Here is a 25,510-nt window from a genome sequence, read left to right as displayed (position 1 = left end):
AACTCCTGTGCCAGTCCAGAGGAACCGCCGAGTGACGGTAGATTGAAGTCCCCCAGGATGATATGTCCGGGGATCTCCACCGCCAACCCGGCCACCTCCTCGAGTAGCACAGGCAGGGCTGTTGACACGCAGCTGGGAGGCAGGTACGTGAGTAACAAGCCCATCTGAACCCCTAAGTCCAACTTCACCAGGAGGGACTCGCAACCCGCAACCTCTGGAGCAATGAGCCTACGCAGGCCAAGACTCTCCCTGGCTATAATAGCCACTCCTCCCCCCCTTCCCTGGGGTCAAGGTTGGTGCCATACCCGAAACCCAGCTGGGCAAATTTCAGAAAGAGGAACTCCTCCCTCCAGGCCCAGGCAGGTTTCGGTCACACAAGCCAGGTCGGCCTCCTCATCCAGGATCAAATCCCGGATGAGGAGAGCTTTATTTACCACCGACCTGGCATTGAGTAGCAAGAGCTTGAGCCCAGGGCCAGAATTACACTCATCAACAGTGCCTTGAGTTAAGCTCATGGAGCCGGAAGAAGGGATCGCTACTAAGCTGCGCTCCCTCCTTCCCCTGGAACGGCTAGCTCCATGGCTTCCGCCATACTTGCCTCTCCCCAGCAAGACCGGGATATTTTGACCCTCTGCCACCCCAGAGATAGGTGTCCCCCCCCTCCTGCCCTTCCAGCGTCAGGTGTGCCAAAAATTCCATTCATGTCATATTCATTCATTTCATACATATTATAATCCTCCCCACCCATGCCATTCCATCTATCACCCCTCTCCCATTCATTTTCATTCACAGTATTCCATTCATTCCAGTAATTACTAAAATAAAGGAAAAAAGGTCTTAATTTCAATTTTGGTAAAATTCCTTTTAACGATGTAGGAAAGAGCTAATTGTTTTCAATTCTTTTTGTTTTTTTGTAGCCAATTATACCATTTGTCCCAAATTTTGTAAATAAATAAATAGGCCTTTATTACAGTCAAAGACCATCAATATAATAATTTTTTAAAAAAAACAACATCCAAGAACCATTTCGGATTCTTAGAATCTAGACATTTTAGTATCTCTTTGATCCTAGTAGCAGATTTTTGGGTGATAAAATCAAAGTTGGTTGTCACTGAAGTCAACCAAGACATGCTAGGTGTTGAGGTTCTTAGACATCTGGAGACAAATGACTTACAAAATTCATGACTTTTGGCTGACCAACCAAAATTGACCCATTGTAAATATACAAAAGATGTACATATCTCGCTATGATGAAGGCACACTTCTCCGTACTGAAAGAGCGGGTCCAGCAATCACGTGGGTTGCTCACTGTCCAATCTGCATAGGACCGAGCCTTGTCTTTAAACAGATTGCTGGATTCGCCCCTTCCCCAGAATTCGCTCGGTCCTGCTACTGGCAGGACATGTGGTGGCTCAGCTCCTCTCAATAACACCTTCCCTCTTTGTTCTTCTTCAGTTGCAGATAAGTAAATATTCAATTGCCTTTATTAGAAGCTTGCCTTCTCGCGCCACCTCTACTGAGCTCAGCGCCAAGGGGAGAAGCCGCGGTGCGGCTACAGCAGCAAATTTCACAATCGCCCTGCTTGCGCTGCTGCCGGATTGTATTTATATTTAAATCTCAGCTAGGAGGTTATTACTGGCAAGCTAAACAGAGAAAAGGGGCTTTTTTTCCTCCGGTGGTGTGGGACACTTAAACAAGTGCTCTTGTTTGTCTCCTGGACTTTAGTTGCCCCTCCATTTCAGTAAATTTGGTGGAGCAGTTTTTTTCTTGGTGCAAAGGCCCTCAGCGCCCAGTAATTCCGGTACTTGCAGATCACCCACGCGCGAGCCGCTTGATGCCATTAAGTCCACTGCATGGCCCTGGAGTAGGCTGTGAGACCCTCAGGCTATTTCTCTCTGGCTGGGCCTCAAAACCAGCGTGTCTTGGTTTATTATATTTAAATAGTGAGGCCTGGCCCCTTTGTAATCATTGGCATGAACTCTGGTTTCGTCCAGATTGTCTTTGAGCTGTAGATGCTCCTGGGAATTCTGCCCATTCATAGCTTCTCCCACCTTTTGGCTCAAGTCTTGTACCTGTAATTTGTTCAGGCCATGACTTCGTTTCCCAAGAGAGGCACTTCTTCCAAGGGTCCCAGAGAGGACAGGCCTACTGGTGATGAAATTGATACCATCCCCCAGGCCTCTTCCTCCTATTCCTCGGGAGCCCCTCCAATGGCTAGGGCCACTAGGGCTGAGAAGAGATGGGACCAAGCTCTTCAAACAATTCATGAGAGGTCGGCTAAACGTTTAAGAGTTCAGGCCCAAGTGCTCGTTAGCCCCTCTGACCCTCCAGAGGCTTCTAAATTGCCTCCCTTAGGTGTCCCTGTGCTTTCCCTGGATGAGCCAAACCTAAACAGACTCCAACCTAATCTATGGGGCTTAAATCCAGAGGAGCTAGATATTATGATGGAAGATCCCCCTGAGCCAAATCCAACCCAGGCCTTCAGGGTATCTCCCTCGCTACCTGCTCCTATTACTAACCTTCCTCCAGACCTCCAAACTATGTATTCTGCCTTATCCCAAGCCATTGATGCCAAGCTCTCAGCTATCAATGTGCCCTCTCACTCTTGTCCTCCTTCACACATCCCCAGGCCCGTGAGTTCCTTCTCAACCTACAGAATTCCAGTTCAAGAACCAGACTCAGATTCCTCACAGGATGAGAACGAAGATGAGGACGTAGAGGACAGGGATGATCCTTTCCACTGCCTGTCAGAGAATGAGGAATCGCAAATCATGATTCCCTCTCCTGCTACCATCTTTCCCTTTCAACTGTTTTCCCTGTTATTCAAGTCAAGAGCAGCCACAGGCCTAGTTGGACAGGACAAACCAGCTGACCCTTTCAACAGTTCCACCTGAGGAGAACCTTCCATATTTCATGGAGGAACAAGAAGATACTTAGGTCATCCCCATGCCTAAATTGTTCAAAGATGCTCTGCTTAAGCAGTGGGACCATCCTTCTTACGGGTTTAACCCCACTTCTAAGGACAAGAAGTTATATAAGCTTTCTCCATCTTATGAAGACCTTGTCTGTCCCAAAGTGGATGAACCAGTAAAGATTCTACATTCTGCGGCAGGTATGCCTGGCGAAGCAGAATAAGTAAGAGTAAGAGCCGGGGTGGCACAGCAGGTAGAGTGCTGTACTGCAGGCCACTGAAGCTGACTGCTAGATCTGCAGGTCAGCGGTTCAAATCTCATCACCGGCTCATGGTTGACTCAGCCTTCCATCCTTCCAAGGTGGGTAAAATGAGGACCCGGATTGTGGGGGTAATATGCTGGCTCTGTTAAAAAGTGCTATTGCTAACATGTTGTAAGCCGCCCTGAGTCTAAGGAGAAGGGCGGTATAAAAATTGAATAAATAAATAAATAAATAAGTGTTAAAACCCAAAGACAAACACTTAGAACAAATGCTCAAAAAGAGTTTCTTCGCTGATACCTGGACTATTAAAAGCGCAGCAGCAGCGTCATTCTTTTCCAGAGCCACTCTTTTGTGGCTTCAACAACACATTCCTCATGACGACCTACGGGACTTCAATAAAGTATTTGCAGCAGCCCAATATGTAGCAGACGCCACTTTGCAATCATCAAGATTTGCAGCAAAGTCGGTGGCTGCCCCACAACCGCCAGAAGACTTCTATGGCTTCGTCCTTGGCAGGCGAGAGTGAGATAAAAGTGGCAGCTTGCCATGGGTCCTTTGAACCGCGATTTTTTATTTGGCAACCTCTTGGACCCTCTACCGCTGATAAAAAGAAAGTTCTGGGGCCCACTACCAAGAAGGCCATCAAAACACAGCAGCCTTTTCGATGTCCCAATCGTTAGCAAGATCAGGGGTTCACTTTCCAGAGGAACTCAGGTCAGTATACCTCTTGTTTTTGTTCCCAAGCAGACAGGAACACCAGGACCAGAGGATCTCGCTTTCAAAGAGGCGCTTCCTCTTCCAGAGCCTCTAGAAAGTCCAGATGGTAATCTCCATTTTACTTCCATTGGGGGGCATCTGGCTTGGTTTGCTTCCAGCTGGCGCTATTTCTGTAAGGACCCCTGGGTTAGCTCCACAGTTGAATGGGGGCTTCAGTTAGAGTTTATCTCCATGCCCCCTATGCATTTCATATCCTGCCCATCCCTTAGATCTCCTTCCTCTCGTCTTAGAATGGAGGAAGCAATTAAACACCTTTTGTCCATCAGTGCTATCCAACCAGTCCCTTCTTCCCAAAGAAGTCTTGGTTTTTACTCCATCCTCTTCATGGTCCCTAAGGCCTCTGGAGGATGGAGATCCATCCTAGACCTTAAGAGATTAAATCAATATAGAAAATATAGAAAATTTAAAATGCATTCTTTGTCATCCATCCTAGCCTCCATTCATCCTGGAGACTTCATGTCTTCCTTGGATCTTACGGAAGCTTATCTCCACGTTCCTATTGTTAAAGGCCACAGACAGTTCCTTCATTTCACCTTCCAGGGCAGGCATTATCAGTATAGGGCCATGCCCTTTCGTCTGTCCTCGGCTCCTCGAGTCTTTACTAAGGTCCTGGGCGCCTTGGCAGCCCATATTCGAGCCAATCCCATCCACATTTTGTGCTATTTGGATGACATATTAATTCACGGTCCCTCTAAGGAGGGCACCCATTCAGACCTCCAAATTGCCATGTCTATCCTGGTTTTTCGATTAACTTCAACAAAAGTCAGCTCCATCCTTCCACTTTTATTCAACACTTGGGAGCAATCATAGATTCTGACCTCTCCCAGGTCTTCCTTTCTACTGAGAGGAAGATCAGTATCAAAGAGCTTATTTCTCAGGTTAAATCTCAAAGAAGGACTACCATTGTCACCCTGTCTTCCCTATTGGGAAAGATGGTGTCCTGCATTAGCATTATCCCATGGGCTCGTCTCCACGCCAGGGATCTCCAATGGCTTCTGTTGCTGTTCCAGAGATCAGGGAACAGCAACTCGGTACGTCTCATCTCCATCCCGACCACCGTACTGAGATCCCTCTCTTGGTGGACCTCCTCTGCCCTGGACAAAGGATCTCCCTTCAGGATCCCAGACCAGTTCACCATCACCACAGATGCCAGCCAGACGGGCTGGAGGGCCCACGCTCGGGGTCTGATAGCCCAAGGCACGTGGTCAGTGGAGGAGTCATCCAGACCCATCAACTAGCTGGAATTGAGAGCAGTGTCATTAGCCCTCAAGCAGTTCAAACCATACATCATCAATCAACATGTATTGATTCTCACGGATAATATGGCCTCAAAGAGCCATATCTGCAGACAAGGGGGCACCTGGTCCAAGGCCCTGATGCAGGAAGCCCTGAAGCTGGGTCTCTGGGCAGAAAAACATCTTCAATCCTTAGGGGCCGACCACATTTCAGGAGTTCTCAATGTGCAGGCAGACTGGCTCTCCCGGTCAACTCTGGATCCAGGAGAGTGGAGCCTCCATCCGGACCTATTCCATCAGATCTGCCTCAGATTCGGTCACCCATTGCTAGACCTATTTGCGACCAAGACCAATGTTCAACTCCCTCGGTTTTATTCCAGGTTCCCATCCCCGGGAGCAGAGGCAACAAATGCACTCAGAACACCTTGGCCTCGGGTCCTGCTTTACGCATTTCCTCCAATGCCAGTTCTCCCAGACGTAATCCACAAGGTCATCCTCGAGAAGGCCCAGGTGATCCTGATAGCCCCTCACTGGCCTCGCTGTCCCTGGTTCACAGACATGCAGCGGCTGTCCGTCCAGGACCCCTGGCAGCTCCCTGTTTCGGAGGATATGTTGCAGCAGGGGGTCTCTCACCATCCAGATCCGGAGTGGTTCCACCTCACCACTTGGCTGTTATCCGGCGTGACCTACACCTTCAGGGTTACGACCCGGATGCTGTAGAAGTAATCCTCAAATCCAGAAGAATCTCTACCAACAGGATCTAAGACCATACCTGGTCCAAATTTCACCAGTGGTGCACACAGGAAGGTCTCTCATCTCTGTGTATTCCCATTCACAGAATTGTATCCTTCCTCATGAAAGGTTTTCATCAAGGCCTTTCAACCAGCACCATTAGATGTCATCTAGCGGCATTATCTTTGGTCCTGGCAGGGCCACGCAGACAACCACTTCGTTCTTTCCCTGAGATACAAGAATTTCTAAGAGGCATCTCAAACCTCAGGCCTCCCACTGTCCACAGATATCCATTGTGTTACCTTCATTCTGCTCCAATCAGAACCATCATCTTCCATCAAATGGCACACCCTAGATCTCACCAGAGCTCTACGGATTTATATCCAACGAACAAGAGCTGTTCGTAACTCTGAAGCCTTATTCGTAGCCTACCATCCCAGATCCCTGGGATCCAGGGCATCCTCAACTGTATTAGGTTGTTGGATTCGAGGGACAATTTCGAAGGCATACTAGTCAGCTTCCCTCAGCGTATCAAGAGATATCACGGCACATTCCACAAGAAGTGCAGCCACATCAGCCGCATGGGCAACTCAGGCTCCGTTGGAGGAAGTCTGCAAAGCAGCCACTTGGGCCTCTCCAAATTCCTTTATAAGGCACTACAAAATTGACTCTTACGCTTCAGCGGATGCTGCCTTTGGCAGAAGAGTCCTCCAATCCGTTATCTCTCATGATAGCCAACTAATCTCTCCCTAGGGACACATCTATTGTGTATGTCCCACATGACTGCTGGACCCGCTCTTTTACGGAGAATAGGCGTTGATTGCTTATCTGAACGCCTCTTCTCATACGCTGAGCGGGTACAGCAGTCACTTCCCTCCCTACTTTTTCCTTCTAACCTGTTTCTTCCTAATAAGAGAGTAGAGCATCATTCGAGCCACCACTTTTGAGCCTAAGTCTACGGATTCGCAAATTTTGGGGAAGGGGCGGATCCAGCAATCTTTTTAAAGACGAGGCTCGGTCCTATGTGGATTGGACAGCGAGCAACCCACGTGACTGCTGTATCCACTCTGCATACGAGAAGAGGCGTTCAGGTAAGCAATCAATGCCTAATTTACGACGAATCCCCACTGCTGCTGCACAGAATCTGGCCACCTGTGCTGTAATTATGGCTTGTTCATCTTTAAGCAGCCACTGAAAATAGGTAGTGTCTGAGTGGCCAGGATACCTTGCAATTAATGGCAAAATATGTTTTTTCATAATGTCTGTGTAAAAGGAACATCTCAGGAGCATGTGTCCCTCAGTCTCCACCTCTCCTGAGCCACAAGAGCAAAATCTTTCAGTGAATGGTGTTCTTTTGTACTTGCCATACAAAACGGTGGATGGAAGTGCATGACACCGTGTAAGAGCAAATGCTTTTCGGTGATTTGCTGATTCCAGCTGTCTAAGATATCTGGCAGGAGCCACGACCATATCTAGTGGCATCTGGGGCCAGAAACAGCACAGCTTTATTTAAGCCCTCCTGCCTGTCAATGTCCTCCACCCTTTGTCGCAAGGTTTGTCTTGCAAGATCATAGTTCATCTCGAGTATTGAAGCTGGGGAGAAGCCTAATTTGTGAAGATTGAACTCGATGGTCTTAATCCATGAGGAGGAAAATTCATCGTGAAGGATTAACGGAGCAAGACATTGCCAAAAAAAATTAAGCTTTAACCACATATTTAGAGATGCTATACAGATTCTTGCTTCGACTTTTATCAATCCAGTCTCCAGGTGCAGAAGTGTATTTGAAACACAATGTGGCATCTGGAGAATTGCTCTAATAAATTTGGATTGAACTATTTCTAGTGGTGTAAAGTGTAAAACTGAAGCTGGGGGTCCACCAAGGACCCGTAAAGAAGCTGAGTTAGCGATTTGGCCATAAAAAGCTTAATAGCAACAGGAACATAATAACCTCCCTTTGTACGGAAAAAATTGAGAATGGAGCTCACTGATCTTTGGCCCAAGGCAGCTGCATATTCTCCATGTACTTTCCTTGAGCCATTGGCCTGAAAGATGTCAATGTTCAATGTTCCCTCTAGCGACGTTTCGACGAGGTCCCACTCGTCATCTTCAGGCTGGTGTTTCTGTCCTTGTTCTTTCATTTTTATGAAAAAAATTCCCTTCTTTTTTATTAAAAGAAATTTATTAAAAGAAATTAATAATAAAACAAAACCAAAATCGATTACTATTAAAACTAAAACAACCAGCAAAAACATAACTATTAAAAAATCCATGCTTTACAATCTTCATTTCTTAAATATTTATCACAGTATTATAGTAATTTAGTAATATTATGAAAATCTACCTGAACACCAATGCATCAATTAATATATTTCCATAAATTATACTTTTCTATAATTTCATTCAATATTTCCAAGCTCAATTAATTTTCAAGCACTTAGCATTTATTATTATTAACTTTCATCAATCTTCTACATTTCCTAGTATATTTTAAATTCATAAGGCAAACTCATAAAACCATACAGTACATATCATAAACCCCTTATTTGTCATATGTATCTTCCATTGATTTTACCTATATAATTCTATATAGTTCTAAAATTCTAATCCAGTTTTTAAAATTAATACATCCTAATATTAAACAGTACCTAAATATATCTTTTATCAATATTCCATAGTCAAGCCATATAATCAATCATCCCTCCTCAAATTTCTACCAATGTTCTCATTTCTGGGTACCTCTCCTGTCTCTCCCCCTTTTCTGTCTCATTTGTTTCTCATTTCTTCCTCCCTTTTTCTCTCATTCCTTCCCTCTCTCACTTCTCTTTTTCCATCCCTGTCTCCTCCCCCGTGTGTGTGGTGTGTGTGTGTGTGTGTGTGAGAGAGAGAGAGAGAGAGAGAGAACACTTGAACCATTTCCAAAAACAGGTAAGGGCTGGGGGGGTTTTCTCTTATTTTTGGGTGCTTTTTACCATATGCTTTAAATCAAGAGTCACTTCTCTCTCTCTTTCTCTCTCTTTCCTCTCATTCTCTGCCTCAATCATTTTCTCATTCTATTTTTTCTCCCAATTTTTCTATAATTTCTCTCTTCCTTCCTCTCTTCTCTCTCTCCCTCTCTCTTGTTTTCTTTCTCTCACACACTCTTGCTTTCTCTTTCTCTTCCCACTTTCTCTCTCTTTCTCACTTTCTCTCCCTCTCTCTTTCTAGCTCTGTCTGTTGCTCTCTCTCTTTCTCTCTCTCTCTCTGTCAGCGAACCCCTGTTTAACCCCTGTTTCAGTTTTAACTGGCTTTGAGAGGGACCCTTGCATATTACCCCTCACCTTGAGGGATGTTTTGGTATGTAGGGCACGTAGTAAATGAAGAAGCCTTTGGTCAATAGAGGCAGCTTCCAACTTCTCCCATAATTTAGTCCTAGTAACTGAATCAAAGGCTGCCTTGAGATCTATAAATCCAGCATATACAGGACTATTTGAGATGTATTTTTTAATAAGGTGGCGGAGAACTAAGCACTGTTCAATAGTGCCCCTTCCCTCTCTAAAGCCGGCTTGTTCTTCAGTGATCAGATTCTCAGAATCCAGCCACTCCTTTAGCTTGTCTTGGGATCACAATTGCCAAGCCCCAATCCTCTGGGACGTAGCTAGTGGAATCAATATACGTAAATAGCACCGCCAAAAATGGTCGGCCGAAACGTGGCCTCCAGGAAGGATGTCTTCGTGACGTCAAAGCTCTGCCCATGGAATTCCGTATTGGGATTCCCCACCTCCATTTCAGCCTCCAGATCGACCGAAAATGGTGCCGCCGTTTGTAAAAACAGCGCTCTGCTGGGCGGCGGCGCCCGGCTGTAACCTTCTGAAACAGCCAGGCGCTTCTCGGCAGCCTCCGGAACCCGAACCTGAACTTTAGCCCAACCTCCGGGTTCACCATTCGGGAGAATGCCGAGAAGCCCCCCAGCTGTTTCAGAAGGTGACAGGCGGGCAGCGGCGCTTCTCGGCGGCCTCCCAAACCCGAAAAGTTCGGCAAAGGTTCGGGTTCGGGAGAACGCCGAGAAGCCCCCCGGCTGTTTCAAAAGGTGACAGCCGGGCAGCGACGCCCAGCAGAGCGCCATTTTGCGATCTGCGGTGGGTTTGTAAGTCAAAAAAAGTTCGTATGAAGAAGCAAAAAATTTCTGAACCCCGGGTTCGTATCTCGAAATGTTCGTATCACGGGGTTCGTATCACAAGGTACCACTATATTCTAATGCATTCATTATTATTCTAGTATTGTTTCTAATATATTTGTTAGGAAGAAAGCCATTCTGACCAATATGTATCAACTGTTTTTAGTCTTTCTGCAATTATTGAAACAAATAATTTATAATCCACATTTAGTAACAAAATAGATCTATAAGTTTGGATTTGGCACTCAACCAATCCTTTTTTCTGAATTAAAGTAATATATGCCTCCCCCCAGGAATTTGGAAACTTGCCTTCTTTTAAAATTCTATTGAACAGTTCCAGCAATTTTTTTTCATATATATTAATAAAAGTTTTCTAAATTTGAACCGGAAGGTCATCCAGTCCTGGGGTCTTGTTGGTTTTTTGTTGTTGCAGTGTGTTCTGTATTTCTTTTTGTGTGATATCTCTGTTTAAGTTTATTCTCATATCATCAGTTAGGATGGGCAAGTGCTGTTTTAACAAATAATTTCTGGTCTCTATCTCACTATTTTCCTCTTTTTTATATAAGTTTTGGGAAAAGATTTGAATTATTTTTTTTCTTGGCCGAATCCTGATGTCGCTGTGCCTGATCATCTGTAAATTGCTGAATTACTCTTATTGGTTTTCCTTTCCTTTAATCTATAAGCTAACCATCTCCCAGCTTTATTAGCATATTCAAAATAATTTTGCTTCATTGTTTTTATATTTAAAGCTAATACTTCTTGATTAACTAAATTTATTTTGAGAGTTATTAAATTTTTTTCTGTTTGTAACTTCATTTGCAGGATTTTCCCTATATTGATTTTCTATATCTTGCAATTCTCTTTGCAATTTGATTATTTTCTCTTTACATTTTTAATTTTTTCTTATTTGATAAGTAATCGATATGCCTCTAAAATATGCTTTCATCATATCCTATACATTATAAACAGATGTATCTTCATTTAAATTTTCTTTAAAGAAAGAACTTAATTCTTTTTCCATTTTAACCAAGAATTCTTTTTCCTGTAGTATATTCGAATTTAAAGTCCACCTACTTTTACCTCGCACCGGGTTTCTGAACTTTAATAAAATTGAACAGTGGTCTGACCATTTGTTATCCTGTATCTCCATATTCATAATCTGTAAAAACAAAGTTAGGTTGGTCCACACCATATCAATACATGACCATGATTCATGTGGATGTGTAAACATGGTCATGCCCGAGATTGGAAGTCTCCTTTTAATATGGTTTTTGCTTTTCCCTCTATAGTCCAAATTAAAATCCATAATTGCATTAAAATCGCCAAATATACAAACATTTTGTCAATTAAACTCATTTAATTTTTTGTGTAATTTGGAATATAATTTTTTTTGTTTTTTATTCAGAGTATAGATTCCTACTAGCAATATTTTGCCATTATCTATACAGATTTCCACCATTAATATTTTCCCTTCGGTGTCTTTATAGATTAAATTTGGATTTAAATTTTCTTTGATATACATAACTACCTTTTTTCCTTACTTGTACAGAAGTACAAAACATTTTCCCCAATTTTGAACATTCCAACAATTTATTATATTTTTCTTTTATATGTGTTTCCTGCATACAAATGATATCTAAATTTGATTTCCCCATATCTAAAAAACCATGTTACCTTTTTATTAACTAGTTTAAGCCATTGATATTTACTGATAGAATTTTTATTTCACCCTCTCTAATATCTTTATTGACTATTCGATTTAAGGGCACCTTGATCTTGTTTCAATCGGCGTCCTAGACCTAGCACCTTCTCGTTCATTTCTGTCAAACCCTCCGGATTCCCTAACCTCCCCTTCCTCAATTCTCAGTTCTTTTGATGCTTCTTCTATATTGTACATTGTTTTATTATTGTTGTGAGCTGCCCTGAGTCTGCGGAGAGGGGCGGCATACGAATATAATAATAATAATAATAATAATAATAATAATAATAATAATAATAATAATTTGATTTCCATCTTCTTCTCTATTAAAGCCTTCATCCATCAGCATCATTTCATGTAATTCTTGTGCTTTGTCCACCGAATCTATCTTGTATCTTTTTTCTTTCCAGGTCACAAACATCTCCTCCGGGATAAGCCATCTAAACGGGATGTTATTTCGATTTAACTGTGTTGATAAAAATTGATACCTACATCTCTTCTCCTTGGAGGGATGGGTTGTACTCGCTCGTCAGAGGCGTGTCTGAGTCAGAAAAGTATAAAAGATCTGGGACTGCCCATAAGCCCAGTTTCTGTGACTCACCTCTAACAGAGACAATCTTGTGGCAGCACAACCTTTCCTACTGTTGACTCCTCAAATTGGTGAGTAATTAATTTTTTCTTAATTAAATTGGAAATTCTAAATTCTAAATTGTTTAATTGGTTCCTTTCACCGAGGGTGCAGTCGGGTACAGTGACTTCAGTCCAACCCCTCTGCAGGCGGGCAAGGCCCTCGGCCTTCCCTACCATAAGGCTCCACTCTTCCTCCTTCGGCTGCTAGGGCTGCCTTGGAGCCTTCTCGTAGGCAAGCCATAGGCTAATTGAGGGAACTTCCCTGGTTACAGGGGGATCCCCATTGCCTCTAGCGGACGTGCGAGCCCTCGCTGATTTACAGGCCCTGGGGCTGGTTACAGACTTGGCGCCAAGCCTTGAATTTTTTTTTCTTTTACAAGCCTCGGGTGTCGGGTTTTGGCACCCTGCCAAGCTTGCCTCAGATTGGGCCGATAAGAGGCCAATCGCGCACTCTTTTTTCGCTGGTGACGCAGCTAAATTTACAGTATGCTCTACTGCCTTCTTGCAGTCACGTCCACACCAATCAGTTTTGTTTTGGACTGGGGGTGGAAGAACATCGCCTCAGAGCGACCCTAGCCAGCGATTTTAAAAGTTTTACCTGCTGATTGTTACCCCCCCCCCCCCTTCCTGGCTTGCTAAACCACTGATTAATTGAAAATAAATAATTTAATACAATCCATCAGGGCAAGGTACCAAACAAACTCCCTGGCAGCTACAAGAAGGGCAGTGCCCCATCTGGGCCTCCCTTCAGGATCCAGCTGCTCCAGCTTTCTGGAACGTCTGATCCACGAGGCTTAAAGAAGGAGGACAACCTTGCCTGTTTAAGAGGCCACTAGATTGGCTTCCCTGAATTTCCTTCTACTTAGGATATTCACTTATTCAAGCTAGCCCAAATTTAGGCCTCATCCTTAGTCAACCCTTCCCTTAACTGGATTCAGATTCCCTTTTTTCATCCTTTTAACCTTCCTTTCCTGCCCTTCTCATTATGGCTGAATCAAACAAGACTGGGGGAAAGAAAACCAAAAAAGACCAACAGACCTACTCAGGAGGATCCTGACTCTATTACTGTAATTCCTGAGTCCATCTCAACTTCACAGCCATCCAAAATAGAAAAGCGTAGGGACAGAATCCTACAACGTCTCCACGAGAGGTCAGCTAGAGCTCTCTCCCCTTCTCTTCCACGAATCTCCTATCAATCTGCATACCCGGGCAATGCAGCGAGGGCTAACCCTCTCCTAGCTGCCAGTATGTGGGGCCCAGCGGGTCTGCCCAACCAAAATTTAAATGTGGGCATCTCCACACCTCCTCCTCCCCTTTCTTCCACCATCATTATAGCTTCTACCGCACCTTTGGCTTCCACTGCAGCAGATACTCGAACGGCATTGTCACCAGCTCCTCCTCCAGTTTCTTCTCCATCATCTCAGCAACCTCTGGATCCTGATACTATTCGCAAATGAATCGAGTCAGCAGTCCAACGCAGCATGGCTTCAGCCTCGGCAATCTGGCAGCTGTCAAACCTCCTAAATCTACGGGAGTCCTCCCAACGGCCTCCCTTCTTCATCCTCCTACCAATCTTCACCTTACCCAGGACTCCTGGTCAGGTTCCTCCGATGAGGACTCTGACATTTCAGGCAAGGAGGCACTAGAGGAGGAACACGTTGGACTGTCAGATGATGAAACAGCCGCGCCTAACTTAGCTCTTTCAGCGGCTTTGTTTCCTATTGACCTTTTCTCGACCATTCTGCTGAAGGCGCATAGGGCTGCCGGCCTATCGGCTCCTACAGCTCCAGCTCAACCTTTGGCGACACAAGTGGAGACCCTTTTTCAGCCCTATATTGAGGAACAGGACATTGTCCTAGCTCCTCCCCTCTTCGTAGAGACCATCACAAAACAATGCCTCAACCCGGCAACAGGCCCTGCACCGTCCAATGTGGAGAGAAAATTCTTCAACATAGGCACGGAACTATCCTCCTTTCTGGAACCCCCAGAAATTGACATACCAGTCCTAGCTCTACACTCCTCAGAAACTCTGCCAGGCCAAGCAGATGAGCTCCTAAAGGTAGAGGACCGAAAGATTGACCAGGTATTGCAAAAGACCCATCAGGCCTCTGCATGGGCGATATAAGGGGCCTCAACCTCCTCCTTTTTTGCCAGGACCATGCTGATTTACATCAGGCAACTTCAAGAGCAAATCCCAACATCGAACATTTCAGTTCATCAAACCCTCAACAAGCTCTTTGCCACCTGCCAATTGCTATCTGACACCACCCTATACACTTCCAGGTTTGCAGCCAAGACCATGGCCTCCTCGGTGGTTGCCAGAAGAATGACCTGGCTTAAAAAATGGCAAGTGGACATCAAGCATAAGTGGCGCTTGGCATCAGTAAAGGGAAGAATCTTTTTGCCGATGTCCTCGAGCCCCTTCTCATCGACTCGAAGGACAAGATGATCGTGCCATCTAGCCAAAAGAAGTCCATTCAACGTCCTTCACCGTACGTCTGGCGGCCCTTTTGTCAACCTGACCAACCATTTTCCTACTACAAGGGCCCTAACCAGTCTACCTACAAGCAGCGCCGCTCTCAAGACAAGAGTGCCAGGGGACGGGGGTGCAGACGACCCTTTCGGGAATCCATTGGAAATCGCTAGGGCCGAAGAGGTAGGCCATAGGGGGCACCCGATCCAGGACCTTTATGTCAGAGGCCAAGAGGATCGGTCTCTGGGCAGAGAGAAACTTAGCTTCTCTCCACTCAGAACACATCTCAGGAACGGACAACATCCAGGCAGACGCCCTCAGCAGAATGACAGTGAACCAGGCAGAGTGGATGTTGGACCCTGCTATGTTCCACTGAATATCAATCCAGTTCGGCAAACCACTAGTGGACCTGTTCGCCTCCCCAGAATTACCAGATACCTCGCTTCTTCTCCTGTTTTCCCTCCCGGGAGGCAGAGAATTACGACGCTCTCCATTGCACCTGGCCGAGGGGGCTTCTCTACGCCTGTCCCCCCCCTACCAATCCTTCCCCAGGTAATTCACAAGATTCTGGAGGAGCAGGCGGCGGTCATCCTGATAGCTCAGGAACCCTGGTTTGCGGACTTAAAGATCTTGTCCACAACGGAACCATGACACCTACCAGTACAGCTGTACCTACTATCTCAGGGGCTTCTGCTTCACCCAGACTCGGGCTGGTGCCGCTTGACCGCCAGGCATTTGAGCGGAGCATCTTAAGGAGTCAGGATTTTGATGACGATGTCATCGAGTGTATACACAAGACCTGGAAACCGTCTACTGAGCGTATCTACTCCTCTACCTGGTGTACCTTTGTTTCCTGGTGCAATTTACAAGGTCTGTCTCCTATCCATATTCCCCTTTCCAAGGTCCTTAGATTTCTAAAACAGGGCCTAGACAAGGGGCTGTCTCCTAATACCATCCAGCGACAGACTGCGGCCCTTTCAACTATCATTGCTTGCGGCACATTGGCCTCCCTTACACACATCCCCTTAGTGTCCAGGTTCCTAAAGGGGGTCTCCAACACACACCCTCCGGTCATCCACCGTTTCCCCTCCTGGAATTTGCTGAGTCCTTCACTCCCTGACGGAACCACCTTACGAGCCCTTATGAGAAGCTTCTCTCCGTTACCTCTCCCTCAAGGTCACCTTCCTAATAGCCATAACTACAGCCAGGTGAATCTCTGAACTTGCAGCCCTATCGGTCAGAGATGACCTCTGTCTCTTCCACCAGGACAGAGTAGTCCTATGAATTGATCCATCTTTCATTCCCAAGATCAATTCCACCTTCCACAGAAGCCAGGACATCATTCTCCCTACCTTCTGTTCCCGGCCTATTCACCCATCAGAACACAGATGGCACACTCTAGATGTAAGAAGAGCACTCCGCATATATCTAAAGTGAACTCAGCCCATCAGACGCACCGAGACACTCTTTATCTTCTTTTCTCCTCAAAAAATTGGGCTTAAGGCCTCCCCCTTCACCATTGGACGATGGATCCGAGGGGCTATTGCTAAGGCCTATGATGTAGAAGGCATCCAGAGGCCCTTGGGTATTACTGCCCACTCCACAAGGAGCGCAGCCAATTCAGCGGCATGGGCCACACAGTGCTCCCTTGAAGAAATATGTAGAGCAGCTACCTGGGCCTCCATCACTCCCTTTATCCAGCATTACAAAATCGATAAATTCGCCTCTTCACAGGCGGCTTTCAGCCGGAGAGTACTTCAAAGTGTGGTTGCTCATGTGGGTTAATCCCTCCCTCGGGAAAATAACTTTGACATGTCCCATCCTGACTAGCGACTCCTCCCTCAAAGGGGTATAATTTACTTAGCGCATTAAGACATTTGAGGGAGTCTAGCTTTCGTTGCCACTCTGAGTCAATGTTTTCAGTTCTTCATCGAAACTGGGCTTATGGGCGGTCCCAGATCTTTTATACTTTTCTGACTCGGACACGCCTCTGACGAGCGAGTACAACCCATCCTGACTGGCGACTCCTGCCACCAAGAGAAGGAGCGTATCAGGTGACTCAACACTCATTCTCTCTAATCCTACGGGGAATTTGCTTTAGAATTAAAATTTCTTATACCTTAGAGATTCTCCTCTAATTGTATTTAGAATCTCATCTCTTAGTTTTCTCTTCAGCAACTTAACATTGATTTCTCTTGGGTATTTAAATCTTCTGGCATAGTTGGTGTTAATTCTAAAGACTTCATCAATTTCCTTAAGCATTTCATTTTTAGATCCATCAAGTACTAGGCCTAAAATTTCCGCAATCAAATCTGGGAGGTCTTCGTCTCTAAATTCTTCAATATTTTGGATGCGTAAATAAAATGCCGATTTTTTGAGCTCCAGATGGAGTATGGTGTCTTCCAGATTATTGTTGATAGCTTCTGTTGTGGTTAGCTCTGGCCCAGCTCCTGCCCCAAGGACTGTGGATGTGGGGGAGACATCCACATGCCGCAGGGCTGTTTTGCTCCCAATGGAATCTGATGATGAAGGCTCCTCTGACCAAGAAGACATGAGTGACAGGGAGGAGGAGAGTGTGGCAGACAGCTCAGAAGGAGATCAATTATCTAGCTCCTCTTTGGATTCAGAACAAGAGTTAATGATACAGCCACGCATGCGGAGAGCGATGCATAGGCAGCAACAACTGAGAGATTATTATCAAAGAAAATGAGGCCACCTGTGGTTGGGTGGGGCTGTGGTAATTAGTGAGGCTGCTATAAATAGCAGCCTGTGGGTTTGGCCATTGTGGAGGATTATCTGATTGTTCTGTTTCGTGCCTGCCTTGCTGACTTTGACCTTTGTGTGCTGATTTTCCCCCGCTTTGAAACTAAACCAGAGCAAAGTGTGTTTTACTTTGTGAAAGAAGAAGGACTGTGAATTGCCTCACAGCTGCAAGCTAAGTATCACAGAACTGATAAGGGACTTGTACAAATTACCAGTTTGTTTAGAGACGAGTGCTCTTTACTATATAAAAAGAGTGCTTAGTTTATTTGAATTTTCGGTATAAAGAACATTGTTTTGAATTTTCAAACGTGTGTGTGTCTGAAATTTGTATCTGAATTTTCGGGAGAGCTCGACAGAACAACTTCTAGTCTGTCTTCTGTCTTTTCCGCTTTCCTTTCAATTCCTTCAGTCTTTTTATTTACTATTTCTATTTCTTGTTTGTCTATTTTACCCATGTTGGTCTTCAATTCGTTAATATCATCTCTCACTCCGTCTATACTTTTAGTAATATTGTCTTGCATTTTTAGGAGAGTATCTTGTAAAGTGTTCAAAGTGACTTCTAATTTCTGGGGAGATGTTTTTTCTTCTGTTAGCATGCTTTCCAAAGATCTTTGCCTTGTCGGAGTTGAAAGTAGAAGAGTTTGTTTTTTTTGTTCCTTTGCTTTGGGTAAGAGTTCTAGAAGCCATCTTGTTTTAAGATTGCAGCTATTAATAACTATGATCCTTGATCTTCCTATCTGTCTAAATTGTCTGCCTTTAAATACTATATTTTTAAATAGGCTTTACCAAATTCTACTCTCAAAAAAGACAATATTTCCAGAAATGTATTACTCTACCAAACTATGCACAGATATAAAAATTAAGATATTTATAAAATATTCTAAATATTATTTAACTGCTCTGACTGCTTTGAATACTATAAATACAGTGGTACCTCAAGATACGAACCCCTCGTCTTACGAACAACTCGTGATACGAACCCGGGGTTCAGAAAAAATTTGCCTCTTCTTACGAACTTTTTTCGTGTTACGAACACCAAACCCGAACTTCCGGGTTCGGCATTGGGAGGCTCCTGGGAAGCTGCCCACAGGGATTTCCCTGCCTTGTGACTGTCAGAGTTGGGATTTCCCATTTGATTGCCACCCCCGCCGTGATTCCGTGGGAGGGGAGGGTAAAGCTGCGCCGGAACATGGAGCCAGCTTAGGAGCCGCTGCCTGCTCAGAGGAGAAGCCGCTGCGGCCACTGTTTCCTTCGGTGACGCGCCGGGCTCTGAAGCGCCACAATGCTCTCCCCACCTCTTCTGCGGCGGGGAGGCTCCGAGGGGAGGACGACCATGTTCGGGCGCTGGAGATGGGGACCGGGAAGTGAGGGGGGGAGTCCTAGGCAAGCCTCCTCTAGTGGTCCCACTCCAGCCCGCCTTGGCCCTTCCTTGCGCCGGGCTCACTTCTTCGGCATCAAACTTTTGACGGGAGAGTGGGGGCAGATAGGAGCTACCTCGCACAGGAGACCCTCGGCTTTAGGACCGCTCGGAGCGCTTTCCCGCTCGGGAGGTTAGTCTTAAGCTCCGCAATCTCTCCTTACTCTCCCGGCAGTTTGGGCAGAAGATCGCTTTGAAGTGAAGCGGCGGGGCCGCCCCTCCCGCACTCGCCTCTCTCCTTCCACCCGTCCCCAGCCCTCCCCAATTAATCACGCCCCATCCTTTAAGTTTGCCAGCTCCTTTCAAAGCCACGGCGAGAGCGCGAGGGAAGCGTGGCGAAGCTTTCCGCCGCCGCCGCGGTCTCATATGAGGAGAACCGGCCACCCAACGTGGAAGAAGGGCAGGTTGGTGCGGAGGACGAGGTTGCGCGGTCCCCTTTCCTCCTCCTCCCCGTCTATGGACTTTTCTAACCGGAGCGTCGCCTGCCTTCCTGAGGAGAAAAACAAAACAAAACCAACCCAACCCCTTCGTTCCCGCCAGCCCGCCCTGCCAACAAAAAGGAACTCCAGCTGACGGCGGGGATTTTTTTTGGGGGGGAGCCTCTCCCGCATGCTTTTCACGCGACTGGAAATAAAATGAAAGCTGGGGGGAGAGGGGGATTCCCTCAGCCCCAACAGCCGCCGCGGGAGCAGCCGTGCGCCACGCCCGGAGCAGCCGCTGCCGCAGCAGGCACAGCAGGCAAAACCGGCGACCTCACCGTGTCTCCCCCCTCCCCCGTCAAAAGTTTGATGCCGAAGAAGTGAGCCCAGTGCAAGGAAGGGCCAAGACGGGGCTGGAGCAGGACTGCTAGAGGAGGCTTGCCTAGGACTCCCCCCCCCTCTCACTTCCCGGTCCCCTTCTCCTACTACTACTCCTGCAGCCGCCTTCCCCAAGGAGTCTTCCAGCCGCAGAGGAGGCACGGAGAGCTTTGCGCTGCTTTGGAGCCCAGCGCGGCTCTGAAGAAAAGGGTGGCCGCAGCGAAGATGACAGCTGCAGCTTCTCCTCCTCTCTTCCTCCTCCTCCTCCTGCGGCTGCCCCCGCACACTCGCCCGCCCCATCCGGCTCTCTCTCTGGCTTTCTTCTCCTCTTTCTGTGGCTGCCTTCCCCAAGGAGCCTCCCATCCGCAGAGAAGGTGGGGATAGCTTTGCACCGCTTCGGAGCCCAGCACTGCTCCAAAGAAAAGGGGGGGCACAGCGGCGGGGGCTGCTGCGGCTTCTCCTCCTCTTCCTCCTCCTCCTGCTGCGTCTGCTTTCCCCAAGGAGTCTCCTGTCTGCAGAGGAAGCAGTGAGAGCTTTGCGCCGCTTTGGAGCCTGGAGAAGCCCGGCGCAAAGCTCTCCCCCCGCCTCCCCTAACAGTAGAGAAGAAAAGCGGCAGCAGCCCAAGCCACAGGCGCAGTGAATGCATTGCCTGAAGCCAGCTCAGTTCTCTCAGTACAAAAGCTGAGGGGGCTGGGGCTGGCCTGCCCACCTGTCTCTGCCAGTTGCCATGACAACGCATTCACTGCGTCCGTGGTTTGGGCAAACGCCGCTTTTCTCCTCTGCTGTTAGGGGAGGTGGGGTGTGTGTGAGAGAACTGTGGAGGAAAAGTCCAAGGTGTGCGCGCGCCCAGAGGGAGAACCCAAGAGCTTAGGATTTATGCCCGGTGAAAGATGGGGCTGACTTGGCAAATGGGATGGATCTGCAAGAACCGTCCCCCCAATCTGCCCGCCAAGCTCTCAGCTTTGCTACTTGGAGAAAGGATGGGGCTTTCTCTCTCTCTGTGTTGGTCGTTAGTTTTAGCTGAAGGGGAGAAGCAAGCATTTGGTTTACCAGCAGCATGGTCTTATTTCTGCCTGGCCGAAAGAAATGCTGTGTGGTTTAGTTATTAGCTTCATGGGAAGGAGAGGGAAAGAGCGAGAGTTGTGCCTGCCTGCCTGCAGAGACTCTTCTCACTGTAGGGTTGCATTGACGGGTGTCTGATAGAGGATCGTGAAGATTTATGGAAAAGAAAATTTAAAAATAAATAAATAAAAACTTTGTGTGTGTGTACAGATGGGGGAAAGCAGTTTTCTATTTCTTAAGTTTAACTTCTTAGGACCTTCCCCGTGATTGAATGCTGGCTTGTGATTGACGTGTTCCCCTCGTTATCCAAAATAAGCCGGGAGAATCGGGGAAGCGCAGGCAGGCAGAGGGGGGGGGAGCAGGGTCCCTGTTGTCTCTTATCTCCAGCCTCCTGGCTTCTTTTGGATAACTGCAGAGGCAAAAAAACCCCCAGAGATTAAAAAAAATGACCCTGTTCCAAAGCAAACCAAAGTGAGAGTTGAATCACAAAACCGAGTCCGGAGCCCTGTTCCCTTCAGCAAAGACAAGAGAGATGGTGGTTTTAAACTTTCACATTTTTTTTCCACCTTCCCAACGCAAACCCCCCAACCTGCCTTCAATGTCAAGACCACATCAAAACACAGATCTCTGGGAGAATGGGGAAATGACAGGGAAGTCGTTGCCTCCTTTCCTTGCAAGGCGATTTCAGGACTGGGAACACAGGCGAACCAGCTCCTCGGGAGTCAGGACATCGAGCCTTGCTTGCCGCCGGGGGAATCTCACGGCAACAGGCAAAAAAACCACCAAGGCAGAAGGGATTTTGGACTGCGATCTTGGGAAGCCAGAGCACGGTTTGCTGGGAGTACTTTCTCCAAGTGCTTCGGGAATGCCCGCCCCGTCTCTCCTAAAGAGGGGCGAAGCAGGCGGTCCCGAAGTGCTCAGAGAAAGTGCTCCCAGCGAAGTGGCTGCTTTCTCTGAGTACGGAATCCCGGCGGGGGCTGTAATCCAATGGGAAAGCCTGGTGGTGACATCACAAGGCAGGGAAATCCCTGCAGCAGTCAGAGAGCCCACACGCAGTACGAGAGGGGCAGGCGGGCGTTCCCAAAGCGCTCGGAGAAAACCTTCTCACAGCCCCTTCACTGGGAGCCCTTTCACCGAGCCAGCCCCTTTGTAGCTGCCCCTCTGCTCCAGCCCCACCCTCCCAAAGGATGGGGCTGCCATGTCCCGGCGAATTCCATCCCTCTGGCTAGGACAACAGGATAGTGGCGGTGGCGGTGGTTTCCCTTTGAGAGGCAGCAGCAGCACCAGGAATATCACGTCCACCCCCCCCCCTCCGTCCCTTGCCCCCAAACAAGGATCCAAATGCCGGAAATAATGTGCAAAAGGGGTGAGTTTCGGGCTTGCACGCATTATTTGCTTTTCCATTGTTTCCTATGGGAAACATTGTTTCGTCTTACGAACTTTTCACCTTACGAACCTCCTCCCGGAACCAATTAAGTTTGTATCTTGAGGTTCCACTGTACAATAGATACTATAAATACTATAAATGTTATAAATGCTATGAATATTATACTATAAATACTATAAATACTCTGTAAATATATTCTATAAGTTAGTAAATTATGAGTAAGTAAATTAGTAAATTAGTTAATTTTCCCCAGTATTTGTCAAGTATACTATTATTTAAAATGATTATTTAATTAATAAAGAATAATAAATTGATTATTTCATTAATAAAAAAGTGAATAGAAAAATAATCTATAGTAATATATTGTAATATATAGTAAATCACCTAAGTCAGTTAAATATTAAATGTCTCATAAATGTCTAGAATTACAATTAATTAAGATTTCAAAACAATTAATTAGTAATTAATAATTGAGCAGTTGAACAATTAATTAACAATTAATTAATTATTGAGAGGTATCTTCACTATAAAAATACAGATCTGAAGAGAAAGTAAGAGAAAGTACAAATATAACTTATTTAAATCGTTTAAATTTGCTAACTTAAAGGTTCCATAAATCCCAGGGAGGTGTTTTCCCTTCTTCTTGCTCTCTTTTTTCTTTGAAGGGGGGGCTGGGTCCGGATATTGTTATTCGCCCAATTACATCAGAATTTCAGCAGGAACAAATGTTCATAAATTTAATCTGGAAGGGCTAGGATCCCCGTTGTACAATCCACGTTTTAAAGTCCAGAGGCAAAGTCAACGTATTCTAAAGTCCAGGTTTAAAGTTATAGATCGAAAGAAAGGTGTCTGTATGTTTTTATTTATGTTTGCTTTCTGGTAACCGTAATAAAGTAAATTACATCCAACGGAGGTTTTTAAGTTCAAAAGTTTGGGGTTCAGAGTTCCTTAAGTTCTTTCAAGTTCTTTAAATTCACAGTCAATTGGTTAATTTAAAGTTTAATCTGGTTCAGTCCGAGGTAATTTAATTAAATCAAACAAGTCAGCAAATCAGGCAAATCCAATTAAGGAAGCCAAACAAATCAATCAAATCGGTCCAAATACAAATCAAGTAAACCACTGTTCCAAATAGATCCTTGAAATAATGACACACTTTTATATTTAACACCTCATATAGATAAGGTACCTCCAAGGTCTTCAAAAATCAAACGGAAAAGAAAGCAGGAAAGAGAAGTGGGGGAGGGCGGTGTAAGTCAGCAACAAGCCTCTGTAAAATTCCATTTTGTTTTGTTTTCAAGAGGAAAAAAAAGATCTTTCAGACACACCACCACAATCTTGGAGTTTATTCTTGGTGTTTTCCATTTTAGATGGAATTCTGCAAAATGACTAGTCAGAGTGACAATAGATTTCTCTTATTTGCATTTTTATTAAAAATGACAGTTTATCATCTCTCTATCATAGTGAGTAACACATTGAAGCAATAGTAAATGTGGATCCAGGCAGATGTGGCTATTCTGGTATTGGGGTTGAAGTGATTCACACTTATGAAACCGGGTGTACTTTCTCTATATTCAGGAAGAAACTGGTAATTCATTTTTTTTATTCTGTGAAGTCCATAGCAGCTACATGCTACTTTGTGCAAAAATTACCGTATATGCTCGAGTATAAGCCGACCCGAGTATAAGCCGAGGCACCAATTTTTGCCACAAAAACTGGGAAAACGTATTGACCCGAGTATAAGCTGAGGTTAGAAAATGCAGTGGCTACTGGTAACTTATAAAAATGGAAAACAATAAAATTACATTAATTGAGACATGTTTTAGAATATTTATTTTAAAGAAAACCAGTAAACTAGCTCTGTAAATTTAAAAGAGGGTAAACAAATTAACAATATTAACAATAAATTAAAAAGTAAAAAAAGTAGCTCGATCAGGAACAAAGCTAAAACCTAAGAGTTAAAATCCTTCAAAACTGGATTCCTTCTCATCATTAATTGGATTTACATTATTGTTCTGTTTTTATATATGCTGTGAGCCACCCTGAGTCCTTGGAGAGGGATTGCATACAAATCCAATTAAATAAATAAACAAACAAACAAACAAATAAATAAGTGTATCCAAAGAAGAGCTTCAGCATTAGCTGCTGTGAGGTTATCAGCATAGAAAACCAAATAGATAGATAGATAGATAGATAGATAGATAGATAGATAGATAGATAGATAGATAGATAGATAGATATAGATAGAAAGATAGATAGACAGACAGACAGAAAAATAGATAGATAGATAGATAGAAATAGATACAGATAGATAGATAGATAGATAGATAGATATAGATAGAAAGATAGATAGACAGACAGACAGATAGAAAAATAGATAGATAGATAGATAGAAATAGATACAGATAGATAGATAGATAGAAAGAAAAATAGATAGATAGAAAAATAGATAGATAGAAAGATAGAAAAATAGATAGATAGAAATAGATACAGATAGATAGATAGATGATAGATAGATAGATAGATAGATACAGATAGATATAGATAGAAAGATAGATAGACAGACAGACAGATAGAAAAATAGATAGATAGAAAAATAGATAGATAGAAATAGATACAGATAGATAGATAGATGATAGATAGATAGAAATAGATACAGATAGATAGATAGATAGATAGATAGATAGATAGAAAAATAGATAGATAGAAAAATAGATAGATAGAAAAATAGATAGATAGAAAAATAGATAGATAGAAAGATAGAAAAATAGATAGATAGAAATAGATACAGATAGATAGATAGATAGATAGATAGAAATAGATACAGATAGATAGATAGATAGATAGATAGATAGATAGATAGATAGATAGAAATAGATACAGATAGATAGATAGATAGATAGATAGATAGATATAAATAGAAAGATAGATAGACAGACAGACAGATAGAAAGATAGATAGATAGAAATAGATACAGATAGATAGATAGATAGATAGATAGATAGAAAAATAGATAGATAGAAAAATAGATAGATAGAAAGATAGACAGATAGAAAAAGAATTCCTGTCTAGCTCTGCCTCATAACACATTATTAGATCCTATCCAAGCAAGGACAGCAACTACCACAAAATACCATTTTTTAAACAGTTTAAATCCTTTCAAAGGAGGGGGAGGATAATCTGACAGCAGGGGGCCTTTTTAATCCGACTAAG

The 25,510-nt window shown here is 44.8% G+C and overlaps 1 protein-coding gene across 9 annotated transcripts in view; it reads left to right on the top strand.

Annotated features, from left to right (window-relative positions):
• Positions 1 to 25,510, top strand: part of PCDH1 (protocadherin 1) — a 434,444-nt gene that overhangs the window by 170,172 nt on the left and 238,762 nt on the right. Inside the window, exons 3-4 of one of the 9 annotated variants that reach the window (XM_070746892.1) lie at positions 12,182 to 12,431; positions 23,762 to 23,885. The exons of 7 other annotated variants lie outside the window; for them this stretch is intronic. The gene's annotated coding sequence lies outside the window, so the exon portion shown is untranslated. The remainder of the gene's footprint in view (positions 1 to 12,181; positions 12,432 to 23,761; positions 23,886 to 25,510) is intronic. One more of the 9 variants, XM_070746894.1, reaches the window with a different exon arrangement.

Source organism: Erythrolamprus reginae, chromosome 3 (genome assembly GCF_031021105.1).
Source record: "Erythrolamprus reginae isolate rEryReg1 chromosome 3, rEryReg1.hap1, whole genome shotgun sequence".
Lineage (NCBI taxonomy): Eukaryota > Metazoa > Chordata > Lepidosauria > Squamata > Dipsadidae > Erythrolamprus > Erythrolamprus reginae.
The sequence above is the reverse complement of the archived record's forward strand: the minus strand, read 5'-3'. Positions and strand labels throughout refer to the sequence as shown.